The 15,591-nt window shown below is 35.9% G+C and overlaps 1 long non-coding RNA gene across 1 annotated transcript in view; it reads left to right on the forward strand.

Annotated features, from left to right (window-relative positions):
* LOC129209699 (uncharacterized) overlaps nucleotides 1–15,591 on the forward strand; it is a 137,347-nt gene that overhangs the window by 35,981 nt on the left and 85,775 nt on the right. The window contains exon 3 of the long non-coding RNA XR_008578145.1: nucleotides 13,209–13,288. This is a non-coding gene — a long non-coding RNA (uncharacterized LOC129209699). The remainder of the gene's footprint in view (nucleotides 1–13,208; nucleotides 13,289–15,591) is intronic.

Consider the following 15,591-nt stretch of genomic DNA (forward strand, 5'->3'; position numbering starts at 1 on the left):
TGATTGTCTTTACTAATATTTTAAAGTCTTTTACCAAAGTTGTCCTTCAACATGGAGTTGATCAGATATTGAATGCTTATATAATATGTTTTTCTTGAAAATTTTTATTATAGTGCTATTGTAGCCTTAGTCGCCTAAGGCTATGTAAAATACAGACCCTACAGGGAGAGGTGTACAATTGACTATAGCAACTAACATAGGTGGAAATAACACATGAGTTCTCAGATCCACCACTGGAAGACGTGAAGGAATGCTCATGTGCTGAAAGTTTATTATGCAAAACAAACCCTTCAGATGCTTCACCTATTAAGTGGTATTGTGACTCCTTACAAACCTTGCCTAAAAATTCTTTATGGTACAAGATAGAACTGCCTTTTTCATTGCCTATACCTGCTCGACTATCTGTTTGGGGATTAGCCATATCAGAGAGCAAAGCAGAGGGCTTTTAAGGTGGAAGGTACAGTAAGACTTAGATAACAACAGATAAATTGAAGAACTCCTATTCCAGCTACCTGTGTAACAGAACTTCCATTATTGTGCTTCTCCTCTTCCTTTTTCTGAGATACCTACCAGTATAATACCTATATTAGTATAATTTAGCCTTACAAGGACACATTGGATGGTCTCTCAAAGCCCAGTAGGCTTGTCACTCTTATTGCAAAGAATTGCCATTCTTTACCTTAGTTTATTCTTACCTTATTAACAAAGAAATTACCTCTGCATTTCTGTTGCTGATGGTCCCCGTATTTTCTTACCACATTTTGTCCTCCTCTCTGTCTCAACAGGCATACATCCATAAAGATCTACGTTCTGAATGTATTTACTTTGAGTCCCCAATATTATCATTATTTTTTCCACAAAAACTCCCAGTATTCCCAGAAATTTAGAATGATACTTTGAAATGTAAAGGAAATGTGGACAGAATAGTCAATCCAGGAGGCAGGGCTTTGCTCTCCGTTATGAAGCTTTGCAACAGAGACAAAGGTTTATTGAGAAGGCAACTATCTAGGTCAGCTAGCTCTTCTGAAATAGAAGAGGGGGTGTCTTGAATTAAACTAAGGTGACAAATTCTGCCTCAGTCAAACTATTTACTATTCAGAGTCCTACATCACACAAGAAAAATGGTGGCTTTCTTACTTTCCATTGTCCCCCTGCTTCTCAAATCTCCTCATAAAGTCCAGTTATTTTGTACTTAATTGCCCTGAGATACAAAGTTCTTAGCCTCTAGCTTGTGAGCCAAATATTACAGACTTGCCTTGCTTTATGCTCTGAATATTATCTGTAGAGTACACTAGTCATCTTCTAGGAGAATATGCCCTTTGAAGTAAGTAGCATGAGAAAAGCATACAATCTTGTCCACAACTTAGGGAAACATAAAAGGTTTGGGGGTTTTTTTGTTGTTGTTTTTGTTTGTTTGTTTGTTTCAAAAAATTACCAGAATTTATTTTCTTGCCATTGCAGTGGCCACAACCCTTGTTCATATTGCACTGTTCTCACGCAGGGAAGCCTGCCACCTTGTTCTCTTTTACTACCTGATGACTTCCATCACATCTGTGTGAAGTGCTATTATTCTATTTTCGTCTCCTCAGTCCTCCTTCCTCTGTTTTACAGCATTGCCCCACTTCTTGCAGATGTATCTATCTACAGTTTTCATTCAATAATGTTGGCTTAAAGAACAAAAATCTTAGGAGACTATTGTTCACATCAACCTGTACATGCTGACATGAGAACTGTGTAAAATAAGGAGATAAATATACTTTGGATTTGTGCTTTTGACATGGCACTTGCAGTTTGTATGGACTTTTCAGTTCTAGTGGGAAGTAATGCTGTTTGACTGATGTGAACATGTTTCTTTACTTATTGCAACCAGACAAGGATAGTGTATAAGAGGAGATTTTTCACTAGCATAAATGTCAGCCCAAGGGCTAATTCCTATTGGATGTCAAAAGAAGATGGGTGTCCAAATGCCATTTTATGCTACTGAAGATATCTCCATTTGTTAATACCCATATTTTTTGTGGAAAATATCTTTCTGCCTAGACCTGTGTGCCTACATGCATGTAAGCGTAATTATATAAATCTTAGATTAAATTCAGGGTCTTAATATGTTAAAACTAGACACAGAAAGGGAGTTTTGAGTAACTTAAGTCTCTCTGGCCACTGGGTGTCAATGTTGATGCATATTACATCCAGAAAGGAGAATTTTGTGGGCAACAGAAAACAAATGATTCTAAGTAGATAGTATAAATGGATTATCTAGGTTGACTGGGAAATTTTGCTTATTCCTTCCCTCCTATAGAATTGTTCGCTTATAGTAATTGCCTGATACATACATACATACCATTTTTTCCTGTACTCATTCAATATGTTTGTGACATGATTCCATTATGGAAATTGTTTCTTACCCAATTTCATTGTGTTTCAGCTGTGTCAAAAACTGCATTTAATTCACAGAAGTTTGATTACAAGGACAAAAGTGCTTTTTTAAAGAACAAAATCTAGCAACTGTTTGGAGGAAGTATTTGAAAAATTTGAAAAATACACATATTCTATTGACATTCCTCCACAGATTTTGCTAAGTTCTTTAGCATTCATGTTCCCAGTTCCTTCAAAAAGAGCTGTTGAGACCTACTGATTTCTAGGACAACAAGGAATCTTTGCTTACTGTGGTGCACAGTGCTATGCTGTATTTAACATATCTGTGCACATATACTTCTGCGGTCATCAGAATGGGAGTTTTACTCTGAAACCGCTTAAGTAAAAATGGTGGCTATGCTGCTACAGTTTTCAGAAATAAGTTTTCAAGAACTAAATCAGTACATTTCTAAATAATTCCTCAAATTCTTTTTTAACACGGAAATGACAGACGTTCACTGTTGTCTTTAAATATTCAAGCCTTACCTTTACAACAAATTTTAGAATTCTTGAGTCAAAATTCACAAATAGGGTTATTTTTTTACTCTCCCACCACTTCTGGGAAACATTTGTAACTACCTCCATCCACACCGAAAATTCACAGGAAATTACATTCTTGCTGTTAAATAAGCATTTATGATTAAAAGTATCTGGTGATAAAGCACAATAGCCTTTTGATAAAATTACGCTTTGTAAGTGCTGAAGGTCTAGATGACAAATTGGCAGCCTGAAACAGTTGTAAACTTTTGTCTTCCTCCTCTTTTTCTCTCCTTTTCCTTTACTGCTGTAGTTGCCCACTATAGCAACTGTATTTAAACCCAGTCAGGGTCATGCCTATGCAGATTCATGGCTATTATCACATAATCACAATCCTCCTGACAGGAACTTATAATTCAATTAACCTGAGCACTGTCTGTTCAACTTGGAATACAAATAGATACCCCACATGCCAATTATAAGTACCCACCTGGAGATCATCAAGAATGAGAAGGATGTGATAAGAATAGCTCTCTCTGGCTTCCATCAATTCCATTATCAAAAGCCTCACAACAGAAACTTTAGAGTGGACACTTGATGATCAAAAGCAATGTGTACCTTTGGACCTCTGGTATATTCACCATAAATTTAAGCAAAGGAGAATTTAAGTTATGGTATTGCAATGCTGGTGCTGTGAGGGAGGGAGCCAATATATCCCACATTACAATCTACTTTTCCCAATATGTCTCCAAAAGCAGTAAAGTTCCCCACAGTTTACATGCAAGAGAAGGCTGTCAGATCTGCACCTTGTACAAATGCCTCCAGCAATAGTGGATTTCAGAACCACATACAAGTCCCCAGTGGAGAAGAATAGCTGCACTGGGATACTGTTGGCTAGATGTATGGAGCTGACATAGGAAGGAATGAAAGAGACAGCAAAGAGTAGAAAGAGACAGCAGACTTGAGAGAGGAATATAGAGATTTCATCTGGCTGTGGGCTAGTGGAGAAACAGGAACTCTGACAAGACAGAGCAAATCAAATTCCCATCCCATCATGGGTGCACTGTTATTGATCTCAGGGGGAGGTCAACAGTTCTCGTTGTATTTTGCCAATCTGGTTTATGCTATATGAGTAGTGCTCAACAAAACTCCTATATGTTATCACTGAATTTGTCCATCACTAGGTCAGGCAAACATCTCACAGGAATTGTTAACAACAGCTGATCCTGCCACAGGGCAGTGGGGTGGGTTAGGTGGTAGCTCAGGTCTCCCTTCCACCCTATTTTTTATTCTGAGAAGACTAGGTGGTACCCTACTAGTGAAGTGTGACTTGTCCTGTCATTGTGAGGGTCATACCAGGGTGGTTAGCTCTGTCACTGATTATATCAGTGTTTCTCCCAGTAAGGAATTCAGTGTTATTAGGGAAATAAAAATGCTAAGTCTGTGAAGCATACATTATGACATAAAGATATTTAGCCAACAGAAACTAACAGTAACTAATAGTTACAATTTCATATGCAATGTTGGATTTAGGAATGGAACAGTTTTCAGATGGGAAATGCAAATATCTACATCCAGTGAAAGGCATACGCACCCACAAACTGTCAGTGCTTCAATCCAAATGGCATCCACAGCCCTAAGTTAGACATTCAAGCTACCTTTACAGTGCACTGGGAAAGTTGCTGAGGTGCTGCAGCACAGCAATCCTTCCTCCAAAAGCTTTAAACTAAACTTCAGCGGAAGTCATCTTTTCTGGCTTTGCATCGCAGCATAGAAGACCTCATGCTACTTTGTTAGTTCATGTGACACAAACAGAGAACCATCTCCCAACAACCTCCTACTGGGACTTGGCCCATGATGGCTTGACCTCAATAGTCTTTTCATTACACTTAGAAGTTGATTTTGTTAATATGCTTGGGAACTACTGTAATTATTTTGATTTACAAATACAAAAGAGGAAGTAAATGCAAAATGTCATAATACCACTGAATGATTCTGTTTTAACTAAGGAAATCAAGATTTTTTTTTCTCCAAATGAATTTAAATCCATTAAGTAACTGATTGTTTATGACATCTGTTTAGTCTGGGATCTTCTTAGATTTCTAAAGGCAATAGGCACCTAAGTGTCACTAAAAGTCAGTGGGATATGAGTTGTCAAGCCCTCTAATGCCTTTGAAATAACAGATCTAAATAAGTCTCATTTATGTTGTTTAACAAGACACTGTTAAGGCTTTGTGCAACTTCTGCAATGTTAACTTATTCTTCTATCAGTAGTTAGATTTATCTCAATGGGAGTATATATATGGGTAAGTGCTAATCAGAAAGTACTGAAGTTGTTTAACTTGCCCTTAATTAAAGTAATGGCGGGGGGGAAGCCCAGTATACATAAGGCAAAATTACTCTGTAATTTTGGAACTTGCCAATTCTAGCTGTTCATTTTTCTCATTCTTTTTGCATCTAATTAAGCTATTCCACTATTTTATTTAAAACCAAAGTAGCTTAATATCATCTTTGAAATTTCTTGAAAAATAATTTATTCAAGTTTACCTGATCTTTAAGAGCCTGAGATATAGTTACAGAAGAAACCTATGTGATAAAAACGCATTCAAATTAAGGTATCATTCCTGGAGTTCCTGCCTTGAATCAAAATGTCTCCTGTCAAATAATTCTTAAGCACATTTTACTCTACTGAAGGATTTTTTCCAGAGGTTTATGGTGAGTTATATAGAAAAATAATTTAAGTAAGTGAAGATTTAGCATATTTAGTATTCCATTCCACAATAGAAAAATAAAGTGTAAAGAAGCTAATTTAGATGTTAGGTGATGAATTCATAAAATACTACTAAAGTTGGCTACAGTTCTAGAGGTAGGCATTGTTATCCAGACAGCATGTCTTTTAGAAAAGAAAAACAGAGGAAAAAAAACCTAACTAAATACACAGGCTGCAAACTCCATAGGGACTTCTTCCAAACAGTCTGCCTTTTTTATTGCTTTTCAATATACAATCTTTTACTTGTTTAAAGCTGCTCATCCCATTGCAGTAAAGATGATTATTTTGAGCTCTGTCACCTTATCTCTCTTACTTATTCCTCATACTCTTCTGGCATAATTTAGTTAAGACCTGTTCTTATGTGAATTAATTTAGGTCAGACTCTTCCCAGTGCTGCCTCTAAATAACTTGCACAGCAGTTGGGTAATCCTATAATAGAAGGATAAACTGGCAGATACTGATCTCTACTCCATTCAATAATTAATTAGGTTTTCAATCTAAGACACATACAGTAGTTGGGACTGTATGTATGAGAAAAGAATCAGAAATAAAATAATACCTAGACCTGCACCGTGTCCTTTTCATCCTCCAACTACTCACTACAATAGCGGTCCTTTGGGAAGGTCTTTATGGCTTCAAAATTAATGGCGTCTAGAATTCTGAGCTGGACACTTTGGTAAAGTCAGAAGACATGCCTCATGATGCAAACCTGTCCTTGGTAAGTCAGTGAAGGAACCTCCAGTTAAAAATGGCACCTGGGAAACTTGTTTCTCTTACAACAATTCATCTTTGTATACGTCCTCTGAAATTCCTACATTGCTGCTAGAAATCTTGGTAGCAGTGACTGGGCCACACTCAGCCCGCAGTTCGGAGAGTGGAACACATCTGCGCTTCAGGGTCAAGTACCCTATGAGTCAGGGAGTTTTCAAGGCAGTCATATTGTAGTTGTTTATTGGAGTTTGAGTGAAAACTGAATGATGGAGTTAGTTAGAGACTTTGATCTCAGTGCACGTTAAATGTTTGCTCGTTACAATAAACATTATATTGTGTGCCGTTGGTGTAGGATTTTGTTCAAAAGAGGCTGTAAATATCCATTGATTACACTGATACAAGAACTAGCCAAAAGGAAGTGGACTGGGGACATGATCCAAAAAGTAATGAAGTAAATGGAAATAGAAAAATTCAACAGTGAAACCTTACATAAGTCTTCTAAGGAGGAAACAGACCGAAAAATACATTTGTACAAATATTTTCAAACATGCATATCTTTAAAATTAGGCATGTCTGTAAGTAGATGCCTAATCAGCCACTTTGATTTGGAATCACAATCAGTTCCTGATGATCTTACTAAAATTGGTGTCAGACTTGTGGAGGCACAGCACCTCTCAAAATCAAGTCATCTAGTTGAGAAGCTAAAATACAGATCTGAGTCACTAAAATTGGACTCCCATATTTGCAAATTTTCACCTAAGCTATTTGCGTAGATGTCTTTTATAGCATGCTTTTGGACTCCAATTTTTGTGTACTCATCAACAAAAGAGAAGAGTTGTAACAGAATTCTATTTTTCTCCTTTGGATAAAATTATTGCTATTAAATATATTTCAGTTCAATATAAGTTTCCCTTTAAACACACATTCTGATGAGTATTGTATTACTAATGTAATAAGGGTAATTTCTCTTGATCTGACATAGTCAAATAATGATCAAAACAATAAATGTTTAGTGTTGTAGAAATCCTTATATTAAAACAAAACCTCGGAAGTGAAAATGTAATAGGGCAAAGCGAAATGCTCAGCAAATTACGGCTTTCTTAGGCTTTGCTAGATCTCCAAGTCAAATTACTTATTTTATGGAGAGCAGAGAAATGCCTTGTGCAAATTTCTGATATCATTCAGGTCTCTCTTTTTTTCAGGAGCAAAATTATAATTTTATCATCATGACTCAGTGCAAATTCATTTTCTCTCACATTGCCTTCATTCCCTTGAAATAAATCCTTGGGAAAACTTCCAAGGACAATGTTTCTGTAACGCAAAAGTTCATCAATTCTTGATTTTCTTCTTTTTATAACCCTGTGGAGCTAGTGTCTAAAAAATACTGCGGGATCTTGAATACACACTATTAAGCTGGTAATCCATATATAGATATACAGCTCAACACTTTCATTCAGAGTTCCCTAAGTGATTAAATCTGTAAAAATAACAAAGGCAAATAATGTAGTGATTTTGTTTTTCTATACTTTTCTGTACTCCTTTCGCTTCATAGCAACTGATATTCTTGTTGGCTGTGGGTAGTCTCAGATATCTCCCCTTGTAAGAGTGCAATACCTAGATATTTGAAATGCCTATATACCTCAGTAGGAGTTCTTGCCGAAAAGACCCCAGGTCTAGACTTCAGTAAGCCTTTTTTTAAGAAAGGACATAGTCACTGTAATTTAGATTCTCCACCTACTTTCATGAAAGACAATAATAGATATCCAAAGCTGCAGCATACTGCTCTATCCCTATTTCATGTTGTGCAGCTTAGGCAGTTTATTCAAGGATCTACATGAATGGGATAGAAGTAGCAAGGTTTGAGAGACTGCACATAATATGGACTCCAAGGATGAGATTCAGCTCACCTAACTGCATTTTGGCAACAGAGGAGTCTAGGCTCCCATCAGTGGAGTTTAGAGGGCAATTCATCACCCCCTGAAAATAAACTTGTACCTCTAGGTAGCTTGGAAACTGTCTTAACTCCACTGAGTGGAGTTAATCAGTTTTTACTGACAGTTACAGGAACCTAGACATGTAAATCAGATAAGAACTTCTACATTTTAGACATCAAAATTGAGAAAAGAGTGAGCTGGATCCTATCCCAGATGCCAAACCCCAGTATTTATACCATATTCCTAGCTGTGCTGCTTTGTTTTGCTTAGTAGTCGATGGATCCTCATCACAATTACCCGCACATAGATATGCAAAATATGGCACATGACCGTTTCAGTGATGGTATTTCAGTATTCAAGTATACTGCAAACCTTGGTGTGAAATTCATCTTCATCCACTGCAGTATGTCCCAAACACAGCTGCTTTTACGTGCCACGCTCCCACTCTGAAGGAGCTCAGTGTAGTGAGAGCAGGGAAGATAGCTACATTGTCCTTCTGTCCCAATTCTTATGCATTAACTTAATAAAGTATTAATTTGCTCCTCTCTTTTCAGGGAAGTGCAGAAGCCTGTAGTTCTTTGAAGATTTTCTCTTAAATCTCAGATATTTTGCTGCATTAAACAAGTAACTGGGAAACAATTTCATTTGACCTTTCTTTGCATCTCACACTTTTCTTTTGGATTAAACATTCTGTTCTTGATTGTCCTTTCTTTAATGCAAATGCTTCAAAAGTATTGAAACACATGAGGGAGATTATTGTAATACACCAGAATCCCCAATGCTACTTTATGTCATACTATGAAAAGAGAACTTTCTTATCATAAAAATGGCTCTTCCCATATGTAAAGACACTACTTCAGAATATACCAGTTAGAATATTGAATCTTACTGAAAAAGATTAAAACTCGTGTAGTCAAGTCAGCAGCAATAAATATATATATATGATCCTACTTTATTGGGAACCAATGTTGTAATTGGCTTTTCTTTTCAAATAAGAACACTAGTCTAGTAATTGTTCTATGGGTTCACAATAAAGCCTGTGCATTTTGAAAAAGTTTACATTTCTTTCCAATGTGTTACATTAAAATTATTTTCTGCTTTAGAGACACATAATGAGGGATAGACTTTAAGTTTGAATGCATTTTGGACCAGAAATTCACCTGGATCTTTGACTAAGCACCTCATTTTACATCATTTTAATAGAGATTTCACATCGTAGAAATTGAGGCTACAGTTTGCAAAGACACGAATCTTAAAACTATGTTCCTACAATCTCTATTTGTCACATAAACGAGTGAGTAGAGAGTCCTGCAACTACTATTAACTATAGTGGGGTTGAGATGAAAATTTCAATTAAGAAATTTTTTCATGGCAGATGGCATTATTAACGCTATATTAATAGTGGTAAGTACCTATCTATTAAAACCTGAGTGACCACCCACATAGGTTTACAAAAGGGTAAAGGCAATTTTAAATGAGTTTATGTTATATAGTCATATACAGCATTAAACAGAAAGAGCAATGCAGATACCTATCTGCCTTACTGTCTTTCCTGTGCAATAAAACCAGAAGCTGAATGCTCCAATAAACTTTGAACAGTGATTTTTAAATTCATCCAAAGCCTCATAGCTCCATGTAGTTCTTTCAGCACCAAGATCTCACAGGCTATTACAATACAGACATACACCTATGCTTCATGAACCAAAGATAAAAATACAATTCAGAGGAATATGAGGAAGTACTTGCCTTGACAATGGGATCGATATAACTGACTTATGAAAACAGAGACCATGACAAAAATGAGAATACTTTTTACCAGAATAGAATGGTTTCCTCCTAAGCAATATGGGAAACTCAGATGACTGCTGCATAACTATTTAGTGAAGAAAGAATACAGACAGGTGTGTAAGAGGAAGCAACCCTACGTTGGCATGGTGGTGCACAAGATGAATGCATGGTGTTTCCTATCTGCATAATTCTCTGATTCCTTGGGTTTTATAATAGGAATTTTTATATTATTTTTATACTATAGTATGACCAAAGAGTGCTGACAAACAAGTCCCACATCATCACCATAACACTGTGCTTGTAGGACATCTGCATAATAACTGACATGTTCTTCTATGTTTGGATGTGGTACTGTTTGACAGATTTCCCCCCAAAACATGCTGTTTTCTTCAGTTCCTTTCTTGTCTTTCTCCAGAGCTTTGGTTGGTTAGTTTTCAGAGTATCATTTCTAAGCAGCAGGTGGTACACAGACATAAGAAGAACATCTATTTGATGTTAAAGTGCAGCAGTAGCCTGGGTTAATGCTGGCCAGAATAGAATGGCTGGAATATAAAGATATTTTGTTGACCAACTTCTCCCAGTCTTTCTGTCTGTTCAGATGCATGGAGAACAGCCATGATACTTCTGGTAGGAGATATAAGAAAATGCCGTGTTCTTTATTGATTTTCTAGTCCACCTGTATTCTATCTACACAACATCTGAAATATCAAGTTCAAACACCACTGTACATATATAAAATTCTTTGCACAATTTATTTACTTGAGCCACTACCTAGATAAAAGGTCGTCTCTGGTATTTTTAATTTCTTTCAAATAGTTGTCAATAAGCATTTTCCTTCAAGGGGACTGAAAGGTATTATGAGCCTTTTCACACGGAGCGAAGATGGATTCAAGGAAAATTGTTTACTGCAGTCAACCTTGAATACTAAATGTCAATTAAAAAAACTCTAGTGACTAAACAGAGTCAGATTCTGAAGTGGAAGGAAATTCTCATGGAAAGATTAGATTTAGTATGATTTCTTTTAATTCTTCCAGATAGCAGGTCTGTTAAGACTGAAAATTATTTTTGTGAGAGTCCACATTTTTAAAAATTCCTGTCTTAAAATATAAAAACTACTAGAAAAGGTACCTTACACCAGGTGTCCATTACCTTAAAAGTCTTGCTCATTGACTATCACTACCCAAAATTGCATTTTTATTTTGGAATTCTGAAATTTTGTTGAAAATGTTCTTTTGCAAAGAAAAAAAACCCCAAACACTAAGGCATTTTATCCACAAGTGTTTTAGTTAATACATTTTATGGGCTGTTACTAGAATTTTGCAATTAAAAATATACCACTTGATACAAACTTTCATCTAAGGAAAGTGCATCATATTTTCATATTTTAGCCAAAAAAATAGAGCCAATAATATATTTCTGATGAATAGTGACAACTCTAAAGCTTTCAAGCATTCTTTATATTTTCTCTAACAAAGAAAGGTTGAGAAAAAAGACATCATGACTCCATTATTAGCATTATTAGCATCATACTTAGTGATACATATGCAGATTGATTTGCTGGAAATAAAAATATGGCCAAACTGTCCCTGAGCTAGCTAATAAGAACGGGATTGAGTGTATTGACTTTCAGCAGCAACTAGGAACCCTAGTGACAGACCAAAACTGTGTTATGTAGCTTGCTGTAAGAAGAGAATAAGACGACTTCTCCTACTATAGAGAGTTAGTAGGAAACAGAAAGGAAGAATGCAGATGTTTTTGCAGATTGCTTCATAAGCTTAGGTTTTCAGCTTTAGTCAGGTCAAAAAAAGAAGTCAAGCACGGAAGAACCAAGCAAAATGCTATTTAAGAAATTACGCAGCTAGAACCGCTGACAAGACATGATCAGCCTGTTGTAACCATAGAATATAAACAAAGTTAAAGAGTAGATTCCTCTCCTTAGAAACAGGGCGGTAAATTAAGTGCATCCACTTAACATATTTGTAAAATGACAGCTTTATGCTAGTGACTACGTAATAACAGGAACACTCACATTTTTGCTGAAGGACCTACCTTCAGAAAAGATACACAAAGACATGCATTTCCTCTCAATCAAACATCTAAAGCACAAGGATAATTTAGCCTTAATAGGCAGCGCCATGTTTTGCTATTTCCGCACATTGTAAGGTTTATTAGGATTTCAGCAGTAAGTATCTCTTCTTTCCTAATGGAACATAAAATTACACTACTTATGTATATCTTTCATGAAATATTTATAGGGCACCATTTGGTTTGTGATTCATTTTCAATAAAGTTCCTATAAAATCAAGTACTTTGCTTTTTTCTGGAACTGGCTCCTCTGGTTCCCAGCTCAGGTCTGCAGGTCAAGAAGCGTCTGGTGCCAGCTGGCTTTGTACTAGGTCTTTGCATAGCTTGGCACTTGCATTTGTATGAGAAGTGAAGGCTAATGCTCTAACCTTCTGACTCAGGCTCAGAAGTAGGCACTGCTCTTTCCTTTCTGATCATGTGGGAATTTCAGGGCACACAACCATTTTCAAAAAAAATTATAAAGTAGATTTTTTTATATGATGATGTCAGCATAAACTTTGCCTTATTTTTGTGTGATTGAATTATATTATTGGAGACCAAGCAGTGTGGTCCATTCAGTTTGTTCACTGTTAAAAGCTAAGGTAACTACGCAAACAAGTTCTTTCAGCAAAGAAAACTTCACTAAGAAACCATTGTTTCTGTTCTCTAGGTTTAACGTCTATCATGGAAAGAATAAAAGTAAAAACCCTGGAAATATCAAGCTTTTGATTACTTTTCCAGGAAGGCCCAAGGATATTCCCTCTGCCAAAAATCCCTGTCACACATTACATTTTTTCATCTGCAGGCTAAGTTATGTGTGGCCAGGTAACAGCCATTTGTTCTTGTGCCAACGTTATCCTCAAGGTCTTCATGTTTAATGTTGAGCTCTTATAAAAAGCACCCACATTCCTGGAAATGCCTTGAATCTATTGTACTTGTATCATATTTGCCTTTATCATAGCTACTTTTGTGACTAATTATTCCCCTAAAACTTACTATTCTACATTTTCTAAAAGGAAAGGTTAAAATTATTTCTTTTTTCATTATAGCTATATATGGGAAGGACAGACAGAAGCAACAAGAACACATGAATAAAGGTCTGAAGACACTGCAATTTGCATCATATTTGGTATGAAAGTGTAATAATGTGCATGTTCTTCTATATTTGGATGTGGCACTGTGTGACAGATTTCTCCAGTAGGATCATATAATTTATTGCTTGACTACATGTGTTTCAGTCAGTAATATTCAGTATTCTCACTGGTATATTCTGAAGCAGTCTCTTTACATTGGGGAAGAGCCAGTTTTATAAGAAAGTTCTCCCTTCATGAATGATAGGTGTATGTGTGTATTGTGTGTATAGCCTGTGAGATCTTTGTGCTGAATGGACCGCATGAAGCTATGAGGCTTGGGATGAATTTAAAAATCACTGTTCAAACCGACATTATCATTTTAATTTAAGGTGTGTTTCTTTCCATTTTCTGAGAGGTAAGAGGATGTGCATGGACAGCTTCCACAGCTGAGGTGTTGAGGTGGATTAGAGTGACCATTTGTCTGAGCCTTGAGACATTAGGTAATAATTTGGAAACTTGGCTTTAAATCAAATTCTTTAGTTTTGTGTAAAAGTAAATGGAATGTTATCTTCCCCTTTTATATAAAATTTTGAAAATTGTTTGTATTCATCTGGTGCCTTGACTAATATCATGCTCTGATTATAATGCAATATTAACATTAACTAACTGCTCTATGGATATACTCTTACTTTTCTTTGATTTGGTAACTGTATAGGTTAATCTCAGTTCAGCAAGAAGCACCAAAAATAGTTTCCTTTTATACTATGCTTGCTTTAGCTTATCTTTATTTATTTATTTATTCAACTGTAATAAAATCTGTAAAAGGGTACCCTGAGTTATAGTGCTTTCAAAGAGCAACATAGGCCAGAGCCCTTAGTGAATTTCTGAATGTTTAATTAGGAACCTATTTGAGCTCCTCTAAAATTAGTGTTACGGTTCTCAAAATCTTGCACTGCAGCTGTCCATATTGTACCTGTTCCTGTGGAAAAAAAGCACCAGAGCTTTTACTCTCCAGCAATGTGAAGAGGTATGAATGATAAGGAAAAAATATTTAATGGGTGAAATGAATTGTGTTTGTTTTTTCCCCTCAGGGGGAAAGGAAGTATTAACAACTTGTGTGATGAACCTTTTCAGGAAGTGATCAACTCATTTCCTTGGACTTGATGAAAACTAGAAGCCACCTGAGTCTTGAAATAGCCCTTGGGAAGATAAAATTTTACTAGCAAATATCTCAATTACTATTCTGAGGCACTGTTCTGCAGATGCCTTTCCATTCCTTTAACACACATGTTAAGAACCTGTTTTCCATGCATAGTGCATAGTCATGCTATTGCTTAGTCGTAACTACTGAGGCTCAGAATAGTTGTCAGGCAGTAAGACTACATGAAACTCAGATCTTGGAATCTAGCGTAACTGATGTGTATGCATGCAGAAGCTTTCATGTCAAAGTATTTCAGATCCAGGCTTTTCTTTTTGTATTACTTAAATGTGTCAAGTAAACACAATCTGATTGTTTCAGTGCAGAGAGAAACTTTAAGACTGTGACTCCACTAAAAATACAGCAAGCTATATTTAAAACAACCCCAAAAGATAGTTATGTTTGAGAACAGCAAGAAACAAATTTTCATAACTATCAGCAATGACATCAAATAATAAACTGACATCAAGAATAAACTGAATAAACACAAAAGAGCAAAGTGAGTGAAAAGCAAATACTAATGTTAATTGAGAACTGAAAAAAATTATTATGAGACTTGAACTTTGACTTTCTTGTTTTCCCCTTCTAATGATATTTCTAAGCCTCATTTGCTAAATTATGATGCCTAGATGAAAAAAAGTAATTATATACATAATGTATGAATGATTTTTCATTGCTGGAGCATATTTCAAGGAAACATGGAGCTTACTGTATCGTTTAAGGACGCATTGTCATGCAGTGTAGTTTTTGGAAAATTCTGTGCTAAGAATGTGTTGGTTTGGATGGTGTTTGACCTAGTGTAAGCTCGTTTTCAAGACCTATAATCCTAAATATATCATTGCTTTATCTAAAATGCAAAAGCAATGTGCTTGTTTTCATACTTTGTGATTATTTATTCTCTGATTTCAGTAATTTTTACTGCTGCAGATACCTTTGCATTGTTTACACATTTTCTCCAATCTAATTTGAAATTTTCATCAGACTGTAAGTTTTGGGTTGAGCTTTTAATTTCTTTTTGCAATTTAAAATAAGGTTGAAGTCAGGAATAAGATTCTAAAAATAAATACATAAATTCCACTTAAATCCAAATTAAGGTTCAGGTCCTACACTTATCCATAAACCTTTTTAGCCCATGTGAGAGTACATTAATACCAGCATTTT

This window comes from Grus americana, chromosome 8, assembly GCF_028858705.1.
Source record: "Grus americana isolate bGruAme1 chromosome 8, bGruAme1.mat, whole genome shotgun sequence".
Lineage (NCBI taxonomy): Eukaryota > Metazoa > Chordata > Aves > Gruiformes > Gruidae > Grus > Grus americana.